The 21,122-nt window shown below is 42.1% G+C and overlaps 1 protein-coding gene across 1 annotated transcript in view; it reads right to left on the bottom strand.

The window, feature by feature from the left end:
* Window positions 1-21,122, bottom strand: part of LOC121545446 (acid-sensing ion channel 1) — an 81,252-nt gene that overhangs the window by 50,285 nt on the left and 9,845 nt on the right. The gene's annotated exons all lie outside the window — the stretch shown is intronic.

A 21,122-nucleotide genomic window follows, 5' to 3' on the forward strand; every position in this document is an offset into this window, starting at 1 on the left:
GATTGGAGGAAGAGTCCACTCATCAGGTGTAAATCAGATGCTGATTAAAAGGCAGGGTGGAATGGCCTCTCCAGAGGTGCATTGACTTATGAGTACTGCTGCCGTGCAGCTCTGTGGGTTAAAAACCTCTAAAAGTCTAACATATGGAATTGTTTTAAGATGGTCATACCATGGGTTATTTAGCTATTTGATTATACTGTACCTTTAGGTTGAAAAAAAAGGTAAATAAATGATTTTATAAAATATTGAATTTGGTCTTTACTACTATAGCCCATAGAAACGCATTGAATAGCTCATTCATAAATGGCAAGAAAGACAGTAAAAAAAGAAATCCTAAGGAATAAGGGTTTGAAGTGTCTGTCCTATATCTAGGAGATATAAGAAAGCTCAGGAAATATTTTTGTTTTTTGGGGCACATATTTAACCCCTTATTTTCTAGGCCAAACCATTTGGACGCTACAGACATTTTCATGAGAAGACCGATTTTCGGGATGTCTCATGGTCTGACAGACACCACTGTACCTTGGCCACCTTCCACCGCAGATGCAGAAGGCCGACATAGGCGGATGCGGTGGATTGAGACACAGCCCATAAAAAAAACGGATATCTATAACTTAAACTGACTGATTTGATGGGGATTTTTTTATTACGTTGCTTAGATTGACGCACAGGTGCATCAATACACTCTAAAGGATTTTTGAATGCTTGCATTAGGAGACACAGTTTGGCATTTTTATGGAATTCAACAGGAGAAACATCCTCAAAATGAGTGATATGAGCACATACAGTCACACACCCACACTTTACACTCACTCTCCTCACATCTGGATAAGAACGTCTGCCAAATAACTAAAATATAAAAATGTAATAAGTAAATATCCTTCCTTACACACTAATCCACATGCATACACACACTTGTGCACACGTGCACATACAGTGCATTCAGAAAGTATTCAGACCCCTTGACTTTTTCCATATTTTGTTACGTTACAGCCTTATTCTAAAATTGAATAAATTGTTTATTTCCCTCATCAATCTACACACAATATCCCATAATGACAAAGCAAAAACAGATCTTTCAAAAATTGTGCACATTTATTTTGAAAACCCCCCGGAAATATCACATTTACATAAGTATTGAGACCCTTTACTCAGTACTTTGTTAAAGCACCTTTGGCAGCGATTACAGCCTAAAGTCTTCTTGGGTATGACGCTACAAGCTTGGCACACCTGTATTTGGGGATTTTCTCCCATTCTTCTCTGCAGATCCTCTCAAGCTCTGTCAGGTTGGATGGGGAGTATCGCTGCACAGCTATTTCCAGGTCTCTCCAGGTGTCTCCCGAGTGGCGCAGTGGTCTAAGGCACTGCATCGCAGTGCTAGCTGTGCCATTAGAGATCCTGGTTCGAATCCAGGCTCTGTCGTAGCCGGCCGCGTCCGGGAGACCCATGGGGCGGCGCACAATTGGCCCAGCATCGTCCAGGGTAGGGGAGGGAATGGCCGGCAGGGATGTAGCTCAGTTGGTAGAGCATGGTGTTTGCAACGCCAGGGTTGTGGGTTCGATTCCCACCGGGAATAAAAAAAAAGAATGTATGCACTCACTAACTGTAAGTCGCTCTGGATAAGAGCGTCTGCTAAATGACAAAAATGTAAATGTAATGTTTGATGGGATTCAAGTCCGGCCTCTGGCTGGGCCACTCAAGGACATTCAGAGACTTGTCCTGAAGCCACTCCTGAGTTGTCTTGGCTGTGTGCTTAGGGTCGTTGTCCTGTTGGAAGGTGAACCTTCGCCCCAGTCTGAGGTCCTGATCGCTCTGTAGCAGGTTTTCATCAAGGATCTCTCTGTACTTTGCTCCGTTCATCTTTCCCTCAATCCTGACTAGTTTCCCAGTCCCCGCCGCTGAAAAACATCCCCACAGCATGATGCTGCCACCACCACGCTTCACCGTAGGGATGGTGCCAGGTTTCCTCCAGACGTGACACTTGACATTCAGGCCAAAGATTTCAATCGTGTTTTCATCAGACCAGAGAATCTTGTTGCTCATGGTCTGTGAGTCCTTTATGTGCCTTTTGGCAAACTCCAAGCGCACTGTCATGTGCCTTTTACTGAGGAGTGGCTTCCGTCTGGCCACTCTAACATAAAAACCTGATTGGTGGAGTGCTGCAGAGATGGCTGTCCTTCTGGAAGGTTCTCCCATCTCCACAGAGGAACTCTGGAGCTCTGTCAGAGTGACCATCGGGTTCTTGGTCACCTCCCTGACCCAGGCCCTTCTCCCCCGATTGCTCAGTTTGACTGGGTGGGCACACACACACACTCACACACACACACACACACACACACACACACACACACACACACACACACACACACACACACACACACACACACACACACACACACACACACACTTAATTCCACTTGGTTCCTCATCAATACCTGGAGGATGATGGCGCATAAATCTCGATAACACCTGCTCCCTCCTCCTCCACCCCGTCCTAAGAGCCGCTGAACTGCCTCCCTTTACTTGCACACAAACTGAGGCTGTTATTTATCACACACCACAAAAAAAAAAAAAGTAAAACAAAATAAATTATCCTGAAACCCAGCCCTCCAGGCCAAGACAGAACTGTAGGTGGTTAATTAATAGTTCAGCGACGGTGTAGGAAATGCCAGTCCGAGGCTCACATAAACTGCACAGGAGCATTGAGGAAATACTAATCAGCTTCCAGGGCCTCAGCGCTCCGTTGACCAGACAATACTGACAGAATGTCACTACATCCTGCTACATAGGACTGTGGATCTTTGGGTCTGAGTACTGTGTAATGTGTGTATGGAATATGGATGACTGGGTCCCCAAGGGCCTACAGTACTAGCTAATGTACTGTTTGGTCATGACTAAGATGGAAAACATGTCATTACATCAGGCTACATGTAGAATACATCTGGGTGGGAGACTGTCTGTTGTCTGCTGAATATTTATAAAATACATAATAGTGTATGGTAAGTATAATTAACATTTAACAACATGGAGCTTATGCCACTGCTATCGCTGTATAGTATTAAACACAGTATATTCACTGGAGATGCAGCCATGTCCACTTGCAGACAGGTTAGCGATTATAAGGAGAAATTAATGCTTACAAATTAAGATATATTTATGTGTAATATTACTACAGTATAGACTAAAAAAGACACATTGTCCTGCAGTCATTGGTCAGTGTGAATACAGCCTACCCCAGCTATTTCTCAAGTCATAAATGGCATTAATGTAACAGCCTGAAATGTTTTAAGATGAAGAATAAATGTGGTGAACCTTTAAATCATCTCACAGATGTCATTAAAATGAATGAGTCATTCAACTATTACTCTCAGATAATCTAGTGTAACGCAATCCTCGAGTCTAGTCTATATCCCTCTGCTCTGTCCCCTGGTCCAATCCTCTAGTCTACATCCCTCTACTCTGTCTCCTGGTCCAATCCTCTAGTCTACATCCCTCTACTCTGTCCTCTGGTCCAATCCTCTAGTCTACATCCCTCTACTCTGTCCTCTGGTCCAATCCTCTAGTCTACATCCCTCTACTCTGTCCTCTGGTCCAATCCTCTAGTCTACATCCCTCTACTCTGTCCTCTGGTCCAATCCTCTAGTCTACATCCCTCTACTCTGTCCTCTGGTCCAATCCTCTAGTCTACATCCCTCTACTCTGTCCCCTGGTCCAATCCTCTAGTCTACATCCCTCTACTCTGTCTCCTGGTCCAATCCTCTAGTCTACATCCCTCTACTCTGTCCTCTGGTCCAATCCTCTAGTCTACATCCCTCTACTCTGTCCCCTGGTCCAATCCTCTAGTCTACATCCCTCTACTCTGTCCTCTGGTCCAATCCTCTAGTCTACATCCCTCTACTCTGTCCCCTGGTCCAATCCTCTAGTCTACATCCCTCTACTCTGTCCCCTGGTCCAATCCCCTAGTCTACATCCCTCTACTCTGTCCCCTGGTCCAATCCTCTAGTCTACATCCCTCTACTCTGTCTCCTGGTCCAATCCTCTAGTCTACATCCCTCTACTCTGTCCCCTGGTCCAATCCTCTAGTCTACATCCCTCTACTCTGTCTCCTGGTCCAATCCTCTAGTCTACATCCCTCTACTCTGTCCCCTGGTCCAATCCTCTAGTCTACATCCCTCTACTCTGTCCCCTGGTCCAATCCTCTAGTCTACATCCCTCTACTCTGTCTCCTGGTCCAATCCTCTAGTCTACATCCCTCTACTCTGTCCCCTGGTCCAATCCTCTAGTCTACATCCCTCTACTCTGTCTCCTGGTCCAATCCTCTAGTCTACATCCCTCTACTCTGTCCCCTGGTCCAATCCTCTAGTCTACATCCCTCTACTCTGTCCCCTGGTCCAATCCTCTAGTCTACATCCCTCTACTCTGTCTCCTGGTCCAATCCTCTAGTCTACATCCCTCTACTCTGTCCCCTGGTCCAATCCTCTAGTCTACATCCATCTACTCTGTCCCCTGGTCCAATCCTCTAGTCTACATCCCTCTAGTCTGTCCTCTGGTCCAATCCTCTAGTCTACATCCCTCTACTCTGTCTCCTGGTCCAATCCTCTAGTCTGCATCCCTCTACTCTGTCCCTGCATGTGCCCTCTGCCTCTATCCAACTAGCCTCCTCCTTTCTCTCAACAATTACTGTAGATTACATATTTCTTTCTTTTTCTTTTAACTCTTCCCTATCTCATCCCCCTGTATGCCTAGATCTAACCTAGCCTCTTTCTTCTCCTTTCTCTCAACACTTACTGTGTATTACATCTTTCCTTTTATTTTCTCTTCAACCTTCTCAATGGCTACAGTAATGATTGTTTCTTTCCCCTCATCCCTATGTAATTTAGATCAGCATCATCTCCATGCTGGGTGTCTGTGTGTCTGACACTTCCACTGCCTACAGCCTCTCTCTCCTCTCACTTTGCCCATCTGTTCTGTTCCCCTTCTCACCTTCCCTTGTCCCCTACCCCCTCCGCCTCCCCTAACCCCCATTCCCTCCACCCAGAGGGCCTGCATAGGTATGAGTTTATGTTAAGATAGGATGCCAAACATTTAAATACACAGTTTAAACAGTCTTCAACAATGACAAATGCTACAGACACGCTATGCTAAAGACAATTTGATTTGAGATTTCCGAACCTGGCGACTCAAACACACACACAAACACACACAGACACACACACACACAGTGCATGGGGTTAATATTGAGTTGTCCGTATGTCCGACCTTGCCAAAGGATGTTCTGAGGATGGAGTGAATACTCATGGACTTCAAAGCCTCCTGCTGCTTCTACTGTATATTAAATAAACCAGAACCTGCAGCACCTGCCCCATTCTTCTTCCTCTCCTCAATTCTCTCTCTCTCTCTCTCTCTCTCTCTCTCTCTCTCTCTCTCTCTCTCTCTCTCTCTCTCACACACACTCTCTCTCTCTCTCTCTCTTTCTCACACTCTCTCTCTCTCTCTCTCTCTCTCTCTCTCTCTCTCTCTCTCTCTCTCTCTCTCTCTCTCTCTCTCTCTCTCTCTCTCTCTCTCTCTCTCCCTCCCTTTCTCACCCTCCTCTCTCAATTACTGTTTTACAGGTCGGTCCCTTGTCTGACATTTGGGGTCAGGACGGTCCAGTCCAGTCCAGTTAAAATTCCACCACCAGAGCTCCCCTCTCATGTCTCTGCCTGTCCCTCAGAGCAGCATCAAAGGGGTCTGATTCAGAGAGGCCCATGCCAACCTACATCAAACCCCCACAGCACAGAAAGCCAGCCATCCAGTCACCTGCACTAATCCTCCGGATAAATAAACCATGCGCAGAGCAGATTCGTGCAGCCAGCACAGAGCTATTTTAAGACACACTGTTTTTCTACCCCCATCCGAAATGTATTCATAAAGAGCATTTTTCCGTCTCTCTCTCTCTCTCTCTCTCTCTCTCGCTCTCTCTCTCTCTCGCTCTCTCTCTCTCTCTCTCTCTCTCTCTCTCTCTCTCTCTCTCTCTCTCTCTCTCTCTCTCTCTCTCAGGTCTGGGCAAATAGAACGCTTTTGAGCAACACCACTGATCTCTCATCTGGAGGCAGGTTTCAATGAGGGGTTTGGATAGGGTTATCAGACTGTGCTAAGGCATAAAAGGGTAAGCTTAGAATCGATGGTAGAGAAATGCCTTCATACAGCTTAAACTTATGCACTTCCTTGGATGTGTTTTCTATGCTGCCTATAATCTATTTTGCTGTATTTTGTGAAGAAATGGAAAAGCTAATAAAAAAAATTAAAAAAACGGGTCAGTTCCTCTTGTCCCTCTTGGTCAGTTTGAGTCATGAAGGTGTGTGTGTGTGTGCGAGTGTGCGAGTGTGTGTGCGAGTGTGTGTGTGCAAGTGTGTGTGTGTGCAAGTGTGTGTTTGTGCCTGTGTCTGTGTGTGCTTGCGTGCGCATGCATATGCCTGAGTGTTTGTGTGTGTGTGTGTGTGTGTGTGTGTGTGTGTGTGCCTGTCAGCATATGTAAACATACAATTACATGCACTCTACTTTCCTGGTCTATTTGGCAGGCCCAGTGCTGACATCTGGGCTTTGGTTAGCCTATCGCATTACTTCATTACTCTCCTTCATAAGCTTTATGAGTATTCATACACTGCTTTAGGTAAAGTGGTTATCTTCACCATCGATCAGACTTCTGAGCTGGTCAGCACTAAATACACTGTATTCAGCAAAGGGAATGAAACTCATTTGGTACAGCATGCATGCCTCATCACAAAGGCATGAGGGATCACCTTCAGCGCTGCCCCTTAAGTGATTTCACATGCTCCTAAAATGTCCACCTCACCTCTCTTGGCCAAGACATATTTTTTAGAAAACCTGGCGCACACGAAACAAGGGATGAAGAGGGATGCCAGGGGAAGGTGAGAAGGAGGGAAAAGGGCGGAGGAGTGGAGGATAGAGAGAGCGCATGAAAAGATAATGAGAATTGTCATGCCCATGGGGGTGATGTGAAGGGGATGCACAATGCAGTGGTCGAAATGAAGGAGAGATGAGGAAAAATAGTTTAGAGAAAAAAAGAGAGAGAAAAAGAGAGAGGGAGAATGGAGGGGTAAACACTGCTCGAGGGCCTGAATGTGAGGAGTTGTGACAAGGTCCTGATGCCCAGGAGGTCTCTGACCCTGCCTGGTGATGATGTGTCACTGGGTGTGAACACAACAGAACAGAACAGAGCAGCTCGTGGGGGAATGCAGCGCCTGGGCCTTCTTGTTCGACTTGCCAGTGGGAGGATGGGTTCATTCTCTAGAGTCTGGTTCCTCTAGTCTCAATCTTAAAAATGTTTCTTGTTATCAATTTAAGGGTAATCTCGGCACCCAGAACCAAATCAGCTAAGGCTGTCACGAGAGACAAACCTAAAACAGATCCCAATTCACCTACATTCATCCCAGGTTATTATTTTAGGGAGGTTCAGGCCAGGGCTGAAGGGGTTCCTCGAACAGATGGCTGTAAAAAGAAACACCACTTCAGCCAAATTACATTGGATTGAATAAAGAGGATCTGATGTGTGTTGGGTGTGCACGATGCACTGACAGTCTCACAGCCACTCTCTTCAACACACGTCACAAAGCATAAGTTGTCTGACTTAGTTTAGTTAATTATTAATCGTTTTCACACAGAGTGCTTTTGTTTCACCCCAATTAAGATAGGATTTGATGATGTAACAGGCAACAGCACATTTGATCATTTCCACAGCAAAGATCAACAGTTGTTTTTGTGAGGAAGCCGACGATTTGTTGCTTTGCATATGTCTATCACCGAAAAACTTCTCAAGGAGAAGGTTGTTGCCAGCATTGACATGACAGACAGGCAGTGTGATCAGAGGAAGGAAGTAATAGCACAGCTGTCATGGCACAGAGTATAGCAGGGAGCTCACAAGAAGCCCACAATAACATAACAGAGCTGCTGTGCCTGGTTCCAGCACGTAAGGATCCTGCAAGTGAGCTTTTTGTTGGATGGTGTATACCATGAGTATCCTGTACATACAACTAATACAACTTTAAACTTGAAACTTGGTTCCCTGGGTAGACTTGTCAGAGCATGAGACAGAGCTCCCCAGAGTAGGATGCTTTCTCACCCTTTCTCTTTCTCTTACTGTATCTCTCTCTTTCTCTATGTCTGTCTCTCTCAGTTTCTCTCTCTCTCTCCGATCCTGCTCTCGCTCTACATTCTATCTCGCAGTCGCTCTGTCTCTCTCTCTCTCCACCTCTCACTCTCACTCTCTCTCCTTTCAACTCCCTCCTTCAGTTCAATTGAGAGGCTTTTTGAACCAGCTCTATCTCTTTGTCCCACGGCCATGTTTAGGCCAATTATCCCTGATCATTCCCTTCAACCCTCAGTCATTGACAGCCAGCAAGGGTGGAGGATTCACTCAATGACTCTGTAATTGCTGCCTCTTTATCATTTATGCTTATTCATTTGGAAATCGCTTCGCCATTCACCCTCTTTCTCAAAACACTTTGATTGTGGATATGAATATCTCAGGCAAATATGTTTCCAAGTTGCTTCTCGCAGTAGCGCACTATCAATAACCTCACATTCACCCAGGGGGTATTCTTGGGAACCGACCTGAATAATGCTAATCAGCTAAAAGTGGATGATTCAAAAAGTACTCAGTGCCTATCGAGAGGACAGTCATTTCTCTCCTTACATTGACATGCACATAGGGCTATTGCTTTGAAGATAACCCTTCAAATAAATCAATAATCTAAGAATGAGGTCGTTATCATAATAAATCTCGGAAAGATGTTTTTCTAATCTTTTAATTAAATGAGTGGTATTTTTTAATGGTCAACGCCAGTCAGTTTTTAATCAGATGCAATTGGGCCTGCCACTATTCCACATGTCATTGGATTGGTTGTTAAAATGTAGGCTACAACCAAATAATTGCAGCATTACCGCAAAAATGGAAGAGGAAAGTGGAAGGAGGAAAAAGTAAGGAACTTGTCTGTCGGCCTTGCATTAAAGAACATAATTGGTTAAAGAAAATTGTGATAAATAAAACAGTTTACCAGTTTCATTTAAGGACCAAAAGATTGACAGCCGTCCCATATAGATTGCAAAATAGTTGGGAAGAGATTTCATGGCACAGTGTTTATGAACTGATACGTAAAACGATGCCGGATTCAAAACTTCAATTTAAATTATTATATAAAATTCTTGCTACCAATATAATGTTATTTGTATGGGGGATACAATCGTCCCAGCTCTGCAGATTTGGCTGTGAAGAGACAGAATCATTAGATCATTTGTTTTGGTACTGTCCATTTGTAGCTTGTTTCTGGACACAGGTCCAGGAATGGCTGAAGGATTGCAATATTTGCATGGAGCTGACCCTGCAGATAGCACTACTGGGTGATCTGAAAAGTCATAGTCAATTGATCAATAATATAATAATACTTTTAGCAAAGATGTTTATTTTCAATTCACAAACTGTAGAAACTATGAGAATAGAAAGGTTCAGAACATTTGTAAAACATCACAGTACAGTTGAAAAATATATGGCAAATAGAAATCCAATATGGATGGTGTTAAGAGATAGATGGGAGGTGTTGAATGGAGCTGAAGGATGGGACTAATAACAACAACTAATAACAACAAGATAACTAGTGTAAGACATGCTGTGTCCATAATAAGTATATAGGTTATATATTGTGAGCTTTTGTGAAAGAGCACAGTTAGAAAGATATGGCATTTAGAAGCATACCAGATGGACATCATGAAAATGATCAGAGGAAGTTCAGGAGGAAAAAACAAACAAAATATCCATAAGTGTCCATAAAATGTATATAGTATGTATAAGCATGAAGTAGAGGCCTAAGCATTGTTGTTCACTAGTTTACTCCAATTAGGGAGGGGATGGTGGGGTTGAAAAGTAATAAAGGGAAATATATATATTTTTAAAGGATATGTATGTATATATATGTATGTATGTGTATATATATACACTGAGGGAAAAAAGTATTTGATCCCCTGCTGATTTTGTACGTTTGCCCACTGACAAAGAAATGATCAGTCTATAATTTTAATGGTAGGTTTACTTGAACAGTGAGAGACAGAATAACAACAAAAAAATCCAGAAAAACGCATGTAAAAAATGTTATAAATTGATTTGCATTTCAATCAGGGAAATAAGTATTTGACCCCCTCTCAATCAGAAAGATTTCTGGCTCCCAGGTGTCTTTTATACAGGTAACGAGCTGAGATTAGGAGCACACTCTTAAAGGGGGTGCTCCTAATCTCAGTTTGTTACCTGTATAAAATACACCTGTCCACAGAAGCAATCAATTAATCAGATTCCAAACTCTCCACCATGGCCAAGACCAAAGAGCTCTCCAAGGATGTCAGGGACAAGATTGTAGACCTACACAAGGCTGGAATGGGCTACAAGACCATCGCCAAGCAGCTTGGTGAGAAGGGGACAACAGTTGGTGCGATTATTCGCAAATGAAAGAAACACAAAATATCTGTCAATCTCCCTCGGCCTGGGGCTCCATGCAAGATCTCACCTCGTGGAGTTGCAATGATCATGAGAACGGTGAGGAATCAGCCCAGAACTACACGGGAGGATCTTGTCAATGATCTCAAGGCAGCTGGGACCATAGTCACCAAGAAAACAATTGGTAATACATCACGCCATGAAGGACTGAAATCCTGCAGTGCCCGCAAGGTCCCACTGCTCAAGAAAGCACATATACAGGGCCGTCTGAAGTTTGCCAATGAACATCTGAAAGATTCAGAGGAGAACTGGGTGAAAGTGTTGTGGTCAGATGAGACCAAAATCGAGCTCTTTGCATCAACTCAACTCGCCGTGTTTGGAGGAGGAGGAATGCTGCCTATGACCCCAAGAACACCATCCCCACCGTCAAACATGGAGGTGGAAACATTATGCTTTGGGGGTGTTTTTCTGCTAAGGGGACAGGACAACTTCACCGCATCAAAGGGACGATGGACGGGGCCATGTACCGTCAAATCTTGGGTGAGAACCTCCTTCCCTCAGCCAGGGCATTGAAAATGGGCCGTGGATGGGTATTCCAGCATGACAATGACCCAAAACACACGGCCAAGGCAACAAAGGAGTGGCTCAAGAAGAAGCACATTAAGGTCTTGGAGTGGCCTAGCCAGTCTCCAGACCTTAATCCCATAGAAAATATGTGGAGGGAGCTGAAGGTTCGAGTTGCCAAACGTCAGCCTCGAAACCTTAATGACCTGGAGAAGATCTGCAAAGAGGAGTGGAACAAAATCCCTCCTGAGATGTGTGCAAATCTGGTGGCCAACTACAAGAAACGTCTGACCTCTGTGATTGCCAACAAGAGTTTTGCCACCAAGTACTAAGTCATGTTTTGCAGAGGGGTCAAATACTTATTTCCCTCATTAAAATGCAAATCAATTTATAACATTTTTGACATGCGTTTTTCTGGATTTTTTTGTTGTTATTCTGTCTCTCACTGTTCAAATAAACCTACCATTAAAATTATAGACTGATCATGTCTTTGTCAGTGGGCAAACGTACAAAATCAGCAGGGGATCAAATACTTTTTTCCCTCACTGTATATATATATATATATATATATATATATATATATGCAAGAAAAATATAAAAAAAATATATGGGGGATTGGAAGTGATGCAGACAATTACAATCTATCTACATTATTAAAGCTGATCTACCCCATAAAAAAATAATATATATATATATATATATATATATATATATTTATATAAAAACAACTAATGTAGGCAACAAGCATCCATCTCCCCAGGCACTTTCTGCAATATATATAATCTCCATCCCAGTGGTTGGCATATCATAATGGAATAAATAATTCACAATTATTGGCCGAGGCAAAATCTCATTAAACTCATCCTCGATAGCATCTTACTCAACGAGCATAATGATTGGATAATGAGATGATAAAATATAACTTGACCCCAACCCCATGTGCACAATCTGGTTGAATCAACGGTTTCAACGTAATTTGTCAACGTATTGTGACGGGGAATCTACGTGGAAGATACATTGCATTTGAAAAAAGTAATCAACGTAAACTGTTGTTTTGAGGGTGAAATTTCAACCACAGGATTATGTCATCATGGTAACCAAATTTCAACATAGACAAACCTTGTATAAAATATATTGAATTTGTACCTTTAAAACAACGACAGATCTTCCACTATCAGAAAAAAAACACTAGGCTGGGCAGCACTTCCTACTGGAGAATTAATCTATCTACAGCTACCATTTGGTCTCACATCCAGGGTCTTAACCAAGCCCATCCCTGATTACCTATGATATTTGTCACTGACTATTACCAAAGTGCTATCATGAGAATGATTGTTGAGAGATCACGTAAAGCTGCAATATGTAACTTTTTGGGCGAACAAACCAAATTAACATAGAAATGTGAGTTATAGATCTGTCATGCTTATTGAAAGCAAGTCTAAGAAGCAGTAGATATGTTCTATGTGCGCTATTTCTATGCTTCCCGTTCTTAAGTTTTAGTGTTTATTTATTATATCTGTGTCCATATTGTCCATGAGTTTCTAGTAGATAAAATTAATGAAAAAAGCATCTAATCAACAATGGCATTATTTTCTATTAACTCTGGAACTCTTCCAACCATTGACCTTTTTCACAACTGCCATCAGTTTGACGCCAAAACATTGACAACAAATACATGTTTACAAAGCTTTACTACACAAGCCTCCGACCTACCTCACTTCACTATTCAAATGTAAAAGTATGAGACACCAAACCCGTTCACAGGGATGCTTAACTCTCAAGGTTCCACTAGTACGTACCGATGAAGGCAAATCCGCCTTCAGTTTTAGTGCCGCTGATTTTTGGAATAGCCTACAAAACTCCCTACATCTTGACTTTCTGGTGAATCTAGGGTGGTTTAAGACTTAAATGTTGAATGAATTTAATGAGAATTGCAACTGTTTGGATTTAATATAAATCCTTGCATTTGTGGTGATTGAAGCTGTAGTGTTGATTTTGTAATTTATAGTTTTCAGTATTTTTATTGATCATTTTGAATTTGTTGGATTGTTGTCCTCAGGGCACCATTGTAAATGAGACCCTGGTCTCAATAGGTTCCCCTGAATAAATACAAGTTAAATATAAATTATAATAATTCTCACATACAGTTGAAGTCGAAGTTTACGTACACTTAGGTTGGAGTCATTAAAACTAGTTTTTCAACCACTCCACAAATTTCTTGTTAACAAACTATAGTTTTGGCAAGTCGGTTAGGACATCTACTTTGTGCATGACACAAGTAATTTTTCCAACAATGGTTTACAGACAGATTATTTCACTGTATCACAATTCCAGTGGGTCAGAAGTTTACATACACTAAGTTGACTGTGCCTTTAAACAGCTTGGAAAATTCCAGAAAATTATGTCATGGCTTTAGAAGCTTCTGACGTTCATCTGTACAAACAATAGTACACAAGTATAAACACCATGGGACCACGCAGCCGTCATACCGCTCAGGAAGGAGACGCGTTCTGTCTCCTAGAGATGAACGTACTTTGGTGCAAAAAGTGCAAATCAATCTCAAAACAACAGCAAAGGACCTTGTGAAGATGATGGAGGAAACAGGTACAAAAGTATCTATATCCACAGTAAAACGAGTCCTATATCGACATAACCTGAAAGGCCGCTCAGCAAGGAAGAAGCCACTGCTCCAAAACCGCCACTACGGTTAGCAACTGCACATGGTGACAAAGATCGTACTTTTTGGAAAAATGTCCTCTGGTCTAATGAAACAAAAATAGAACTGTTTGGCCATAATGAACATCGTTATGTTTGGAAGAAAAAGGTGGACATTGCAAGCCGAAGAACACCATCCCAACCATGAAGCACGGGGGTGGCAGCATCATGCTGTGGGGGTGCTTTGCTGCAGGAGGGACTGGTGCACTTCACAAAATAGATGGCATCATGAGGAAGGAAAATTATGTGGATATATTGAAGCAACATCTCAAGACATCAGTCAGGAAGTTAAAGCTTGTTCGCAAATGGGTCTTCCAAATGGACAATACTGGCATACTTCCAAAGTTGTGGCAAAATGGCTTAAGGACAACAAAGTCAAGGTATTGGAGTGGCCATCACAAAGCCCTGACCTCAATCCTATAGAAAATGTGTGGGCAGAACTGAAAAAGCGTGTGCGAGCAAGGAGGCCTACAAACCTGACTCAGTTACACCAGCGCTGTCAGGAGGAATGGGCCAAAATTCACCCAACTTATTGTGGGAAGCTTGTGGAAGGCTACCCGAAATGTTTGACCCAAGTTAAACAATTTAAAGGCAATGCTACCAAATACTAATTGAGTGTATGTAAACTTCTGAGAATGTGATGAAATAAATAAAAGCTGAAATAAATCATTCTCTCTACTATTATTCTGACATTTCACATTCTTAAAATAAAGTGGTGATCCTAACTGACCTAAGACAGGGCTTTTTTACTAGGATTAAATGTCAGGAATTGTGAAAAACTGAGTTTAAATGTATTTGGCTAAGGTGTATGTAAACTTCAGATTTCAACTGTAGGTGTTCCTTTTGTCCAAGTGGGAAATGGCAGTGTGGAGTGCAATAGAGATTGCATCATCTGTGGATCTGTTGGGGCGGTATTCAAATTAGAATAGGTCCAGGGTGTCTGGGATGATGGTGTTGATGTGAGCCATGACCAGCCTTTCAAAGCATTTCATGGCTACAGATGTGAGTGCTACAGGGCGATAGTAATTTAGACAGGTTACCTTGGCGTTCTTGGGCACAGGGACTATGGTGGTCTGCTTGAAACATGTAGGTATTACTGACTGGGTCAGGGAGAGTTTGACAATGTCAGTGAAGTTGTTGTTGTTGTCCTGAAGTGAAATATATACAGCAGTCAAGATAACAGATGAAAACTCTCTCTGGAGGTAGAAGGGTCAGCATTTGACCATCAGGTATTCAAAGACAGGTGAACAATAGGTCGAGACTTGTACTGTGCTAGGGTCTTCACACCATCTGTTGTTGATGAATAAACATACCCCTCCCACTCTCGATTTCCCTGAATCCAATGACCTGTCCACTCAGAGAATGGAGAATCCATTGAGTTGGATAGCCATGGGGGATATCTTGTCCGAAAGCCATGTTTCAGAAAAACAGATGATATTGCAATTACGAAAGTCCCGTTGATAGCAAATCTGCGATCGGAGGTCATCCATCTTATTACCAATTGGACCATAGAATGGAGGAAAGTGGTGGCCAGTTTTCCCTTCACCTTAGTCTCAACAGGAAGTCCAATCTCTTGCATCTTTTTCGCTGGCGTTGCTCTTGGCTAGCACGAGGATTGGATCGGAGCTACATAAAGAGCCAAGGGTGGATGAGTCGAAGTCGAAGTCGAAGCTGGAATTGAGGTTAGTAACTACCGATCTGATGTTCAAACGTTTTTTTTTTTAGATCATAATTATAGGGGATACATTTTGTGCAAAAAAAGTTAACATAAATGCCAAAATAATCACAAAACTGCAAAGATGGGTCTAAGCTTTGTCATTCTATTTTATTTTATTATAAATCATCTTATTTAATTATTTCATATACTTTACATGTGATAATGCCACACAGAGGGCCAGAGATTATTACAGACACCTCTCTCTCTCTCTCTCTCTCTCTCTCTCTCTCAATTTAAGGGCTTTATTGGCATGGGAAACATATGTTTACATTGCCAAAGCAAGTGAAATAGATAATAATCAAAAGTGAAATAAACAATAAAACATTTACAGTAAACATTACACAAAATAATAAAGACATTTCAAATGTCATTATGTCTAAATATTGTGTTATAATGATTTGCAAATAGTTAAAGTACAAAAAGGAATAATAAACATAAATATAGCTTGTATTTACAATAGTGTTTGTTCTTCACTGGTTGCCCTTTTCTTGTGGCAACAGGTCACCAATCTTGCTGCTGTGATTGCACACTGTGGTATTTCACCCAATATATATGGGAGTTTATCCAAATTGGATTTGTTTTTTAATTATTTGTGGGTCTGTGTAATCTGAGGGAAGTATGTGTCTCTAATATGGTCATACATTTGGCAGGAAGTTAGGAAGTGCAGCTCAGTTTCCACCTCATTTTGTGGGCAGTGTGCACATAGCTTGTCTTCTCTTGAGAGCCAGGTCTGCCTATGGCGGCCTTTCTCAATAGCAAGGCTATGCTCACTGAGTCTGTACATAGTCAAAGATTTCCTTAATTTTGGGTCAGTCACAGTGGTCAGGTATTCTGCCACTGTGTACTCTCTGTTTAGGGCCAAATAGCATTCTAGTTTGCTCTGTTTTTTTGTAAATTCTTTCCAATGTGTCAAGTAATTATATTTTTGTTTTCTCATGATTTGGTTGGGTCTAACTGTGTTGTTGTCCTTGGGCTCTGTGGGGTCTGTTTGTGTTTGTGAACAGAGCCCCAGGACCAGCTTGCTTAGGGGACTCTTCTCCAGGTTCATCTCTCTGTAGGTGATGGCTTTGTTAAGGAAGGTTTGTTAATCGTTCCCTTTTAGGTGGTTGTAGAATTTAATGGCTATTTTCTGGATTTTGATAATTAGCGGGTATCGGCCTAATTCTGCTCTGCATGCATTATTTGGTGTTTTACGTTGTACACAGAGGATATTTTTGCAGAATTCTGCATGCAGAGTCTCAATTTGGTGTTTGTCCCACTTTGTGAATTATTGGTTGCTGAGCAGACCCCAGACCTCACAACCATAAAGGGCAATGGGTTCTATAACTGATTCAAGTAGTTTTAGCCAGATCCTAATTAGTATGTCGAATTTGATGTTCCTTTTGATGCCATAGAAGGCCCTTCTTGCCTTGTCTCTCAGATCGTTCACAGCTTTGTGGAAGTTACCTATGGCGCAGATGTTTAGGCCGAGGTATGTATCGTTTTTTGTGTGCTCTAGGGCAACGGTGTCTAGATGGAATTTGTATTTGTGGTCCTGGCAACTGGACCTTTTTTGGAACACCATTATTTTTGTCTTACTGAGAATCTGTGCAGAAGATCTAGGTGCTGCTGTAGGCCCTCCTTGGTTGGGGACAGAAGCACCAGATCATCAGCAAACAGTAGTCATCTGACTTCAGATTGTAGTAGGGTGAGGCCGGGTGCTGCAGACTGTTCTAGTGCCCTCGCCAATTCGTTGATATATATGTTGAAGAGGGTGGGGCTTAAGCTGCATCCCTGTCTCACCCCACAGCCCTGTGGAAAGAAATGTGTGTGTTTTTGCCAATTTTAACCTCACACTTGTTGTTTGTGTACATGGATTTTATAATGTTGTATGTTTTCTCCCCATCACCACTTTCCATTAATTTGTAAAGGAAACCCTAATGCCAAATTGAGTCAAATTATTTTTTGAAATCAACAATGCATGAGAAGACTTTGCCTTTGTTTTGGTTTGTTTGTTTGTCAATTAGGGTGTGCAGGGTGAACATGTGGTCTGTCGTACAGTAATTTGGTAAAAAGCCAATTTGACATTTGCTCAGTACATTGTTTTCACTGAGGAAATGTACAAGTCTGCTGTTAATGATAATGCAGAGGATTTTCCCAAGGTTGCTGTTGACGCATATCCCACGGTAGTTATTGGGGTCAAATTTGTCTCCATTTTTGTGGATTGGGGTGGTCAGTCCTTGGTTCCAAATATTGGGGAAGAGGCCAGAGCTAAGGATGATGTTAAAGAGTTTAAGTATAGCCAATTGGAATTTGTGGTCTGTATATTTTATCATTTAATTGAGGATACCATCAACACCACAGGCCTTTTTGGGTTGGAGGGTTTGTATTTTGTCCTGTAGTTCACTCAATGTAATTGGATAATCCAGTGGGTTCTGGTAGTCTTTAATAGTTGATTCTAAAATTTGTATTTGATCATGTATATGTTTTTGCTGTTTGTTCTTTGTTATAGGGCCAAAAACATTGGAGAATTGGTTTACCCATACATCTCCGTTATGGACAGATAACTCTTCGTGTTGTTGTTTGTTTAGTGTTTTCCAATTTTCCCAGAAGTGGTTAGTCTATGGATTCTTCATTTACATTGAGCTGATTTCTGACGTGATGTTCCTTCTTTTTCTGTAGTGTATTTCTGTATTGTTTTAGTGATTCACCATAGTGAAGGCGTAGGCTCTGGTTTTCTGGGTCTCTATGTTTTTGTTTGGATAGGTTTCTCAATTTCTTTCGTAGGTTTTTGCATTCTTCATCAAACCATTTGTCATTGTTGTTAATTTTCTTTGCTTTTCTGTTAGACATTTTTAGATTTGATAGGGAAGCTGAGAGGTCAAATATACTGTTTAGGTTTTCTACTGCCAAGTTTATACCTTCACTATTACAGTGAAACGTTTTGTCCAGGAAGTTGTCTAAAAGGGATTGAATTTGTTGTTGCCTCATTGTTTTTTGGTAGGTTTCTACACGACTTTCCTTCCATCTATAGCAGATCTTAATATTATTCAGTTCCTTTGGCTTTGATGCCTCATGATTGAGTATTGCTCTGTTCAAGTAGACTGTGATTTTGCTGTGATCTGATAGGGGTGTCAGTGGGCTGACTGTGAACGCTCTGAGAGACTCTGGGTTGAGGTCAGTGATAAAGTAGCCTACAGTAATACTGCCAAGAGATGAGCTATAGGTGTACCTACCATAGGAGTCTCCTTGAAGCCTACCATTGACTATGTACATACCCAGCATGCGACAGAGCTGCAGGAGTTGTGACCCGTTTTTGTTGGTTATGTTGTCATAAATGACTAAAATGTAAATGTAAATGTAGTTGTGCCTAGGGGGGCATATGGGGGAGGGAATGCTGTCACCTCCAGGTATATGTTTGTCCCCCTGTGTGCTGAGGGTGTCAGGTTCTTGTCCAGTTCTGGCATTTAGGTCACCACAGACTAGTACATGTCCCTGGGCCTGGAAGTGATTGATTTCCCCCTCCAGGATGGAGAAGCTGTCTTCATTAAAGTATGGGGATTCTAGTGGGGGGATATAGGTAGTACACAGGAGGACATTTTTCTCTGTTGAGATCATTTCCTTTTGAATTTCTAGCCAAATGTAAAATGTTCCTATTTTGAATAATTTAATAGAGTGAGTTAGGTCTGCTCTATACCACATGAGCATACCCCCTGAGTCCCTTCCCTGTTTCACACCTGGTAGTTTGGTGGATGGGACTACCAGCTCTTTGTAACCTAGAGGGCAACCAGTGGGTCCATCTCCTCTATACCATGTTTCTTGTAGGATGACAATGTCTGTATTTCTGATTTATTTGGTGAAGTTCAGGTTCCTGCTCTTTAGGCCAAAGGCAGATGACCTCAGGCCTTGGATAATCTCTCTCTCTCTGGCTTGTTCTCTCTCACTCTATCTGAGGAGTGCTGCGAGGACAGGAGGGGAGTGGAACAGGACAGTGTCGGCCTGCCGGGGGTTTTAATTTTAAAGATGTATTTGTCACGATCGTCTGAAGAAGCGGACCAATACGCAGCGCGTGGAGTGAACATGATGACTTTATTAAATAAAGCAACCACAAAAAACAACAAATGACGATAGTGAAGTCCTCTGTAACACTGACAGAAACATGGAACAAAAACCCACAAAGACAAAGTGAAAACACCCAGTATATATATGGCTCCCAATCAGAGATAACGAGCCGACAGCTGACACTCGTTACCTCCGATTGGGAGTCATATGACTACAAAGCCAACATACCCAAAAACACAACAAAACGAACACACCCTGACTCAACATACAAAGTCCCAGAGCCAGAGTGTGACAGTATTAAAGAGAAAATACTTTAAAAAACACTCCGCTCCTAAAATTGTCCATCCTGTGATAAGAAATATGTTTATTTTTTAAATAAAAAATCCAAAAGGTTGCTTTGAGCCTTCGGTATTTATGATGCAAACTTATCTAACTTTTGAAATACACTGAGTGTACAAAACATTAGGAACACCTTCCTAATTTTGAGTTGCACCACCTTTTGCCCTCAGAACAGCCTTAATTCGTAGAGGCGTGAAAAACCCAGCAGCGCTACAGTTCTTGGCACACTCAAACGGTGCGCCTGGCACCTACTACCATACCCCGTTCAAAGGCTCTAAAATCTTTTGTCTTGCCCATTCACCCTCTGAATGGCACACATACACAATCCATGTCTCAATTGTCTCAAGGCTTCAAAAATCCTCCCCTTCATCTACACTGATTGAAGTGGATTTAACAAGTTACATCAATAAGGGATCATATCTTAACCTGGATTCACCTGGTCAGTCTGTCATGGAAAGAGCAGGAGTTCCTAATGTTTTGGACACTCAGTACACCCAACAAGATTTTCAGAGACAGTTGTGATACTGTAGATTCCAGTGTATGAGCAAAGATTATATATGATAAACGAATATTGCATAATAGATATCACAACCTCTCTAAACCACTTACGTGTTGTTAGCCATGATTGGGAAAGTACATAGTTCATTTCACATTAGTAAAACTGGCAAAGATGAATGCATACTGTGCAGTATAATGAGAAAATATTCCTTGCCACAGCTGCTATAAGGGACTTGATATGCTCTGCCAATCATCATTATAGGAAAACTACTATAGCTCTCTTTTTCTCTCTCCTCTCTGACCTCTGTTGAGATACCACACGGTGTCCAAGAAAATCACAATTTTATCGAAACTAAACAATGGGGCAGTGAGCACAGCATAAAGGCAGTGTACTCTCCAAGACTGAAAATGAATGGAAGATGCCTGAGAGACTATTGGCAACTGGCAGAGGATCTATCATCAGCCAACGCAGCAGGTTTATGGCGAGGAGACTTTAACCCAGTGGGAGATTTCAGAGTAAAACCCTATGCTGAAGTAGCAGTAGCTAGCTGCAGTAAATACAGAAGAAACATTTACGTTGCCACCCACATTTACCATCCATTACATACAGTATCCCACAACTGTATGTAATGTCTCCCTTCAACATGCATCTTTCATCCCCTCTCTACCACATATTCCACATCCACTTCCCACATGCATCTTTGAACACCAAGTCTCTGAGGATAGCTCCACACAGTATGCCGTGCCAGCCACTCTCTTGTTTTG

The sequence above is a fragment of the Coregonus clupeaformis genome, unplaced genomic scaffold (assembly GCF_020615455.1).
Source record: "Coregonus clupeaformis isolate EN_2021a unplaced genomic scaffold, ASM2061545v1 scaf0012, whole genome shotgun sequence".
NCBI lineage: Eukaryota > Metazoa > Chordata > Actinopteri > Salmoniformes > Salmonidae > Coregonus > Coregonus clupeaformis.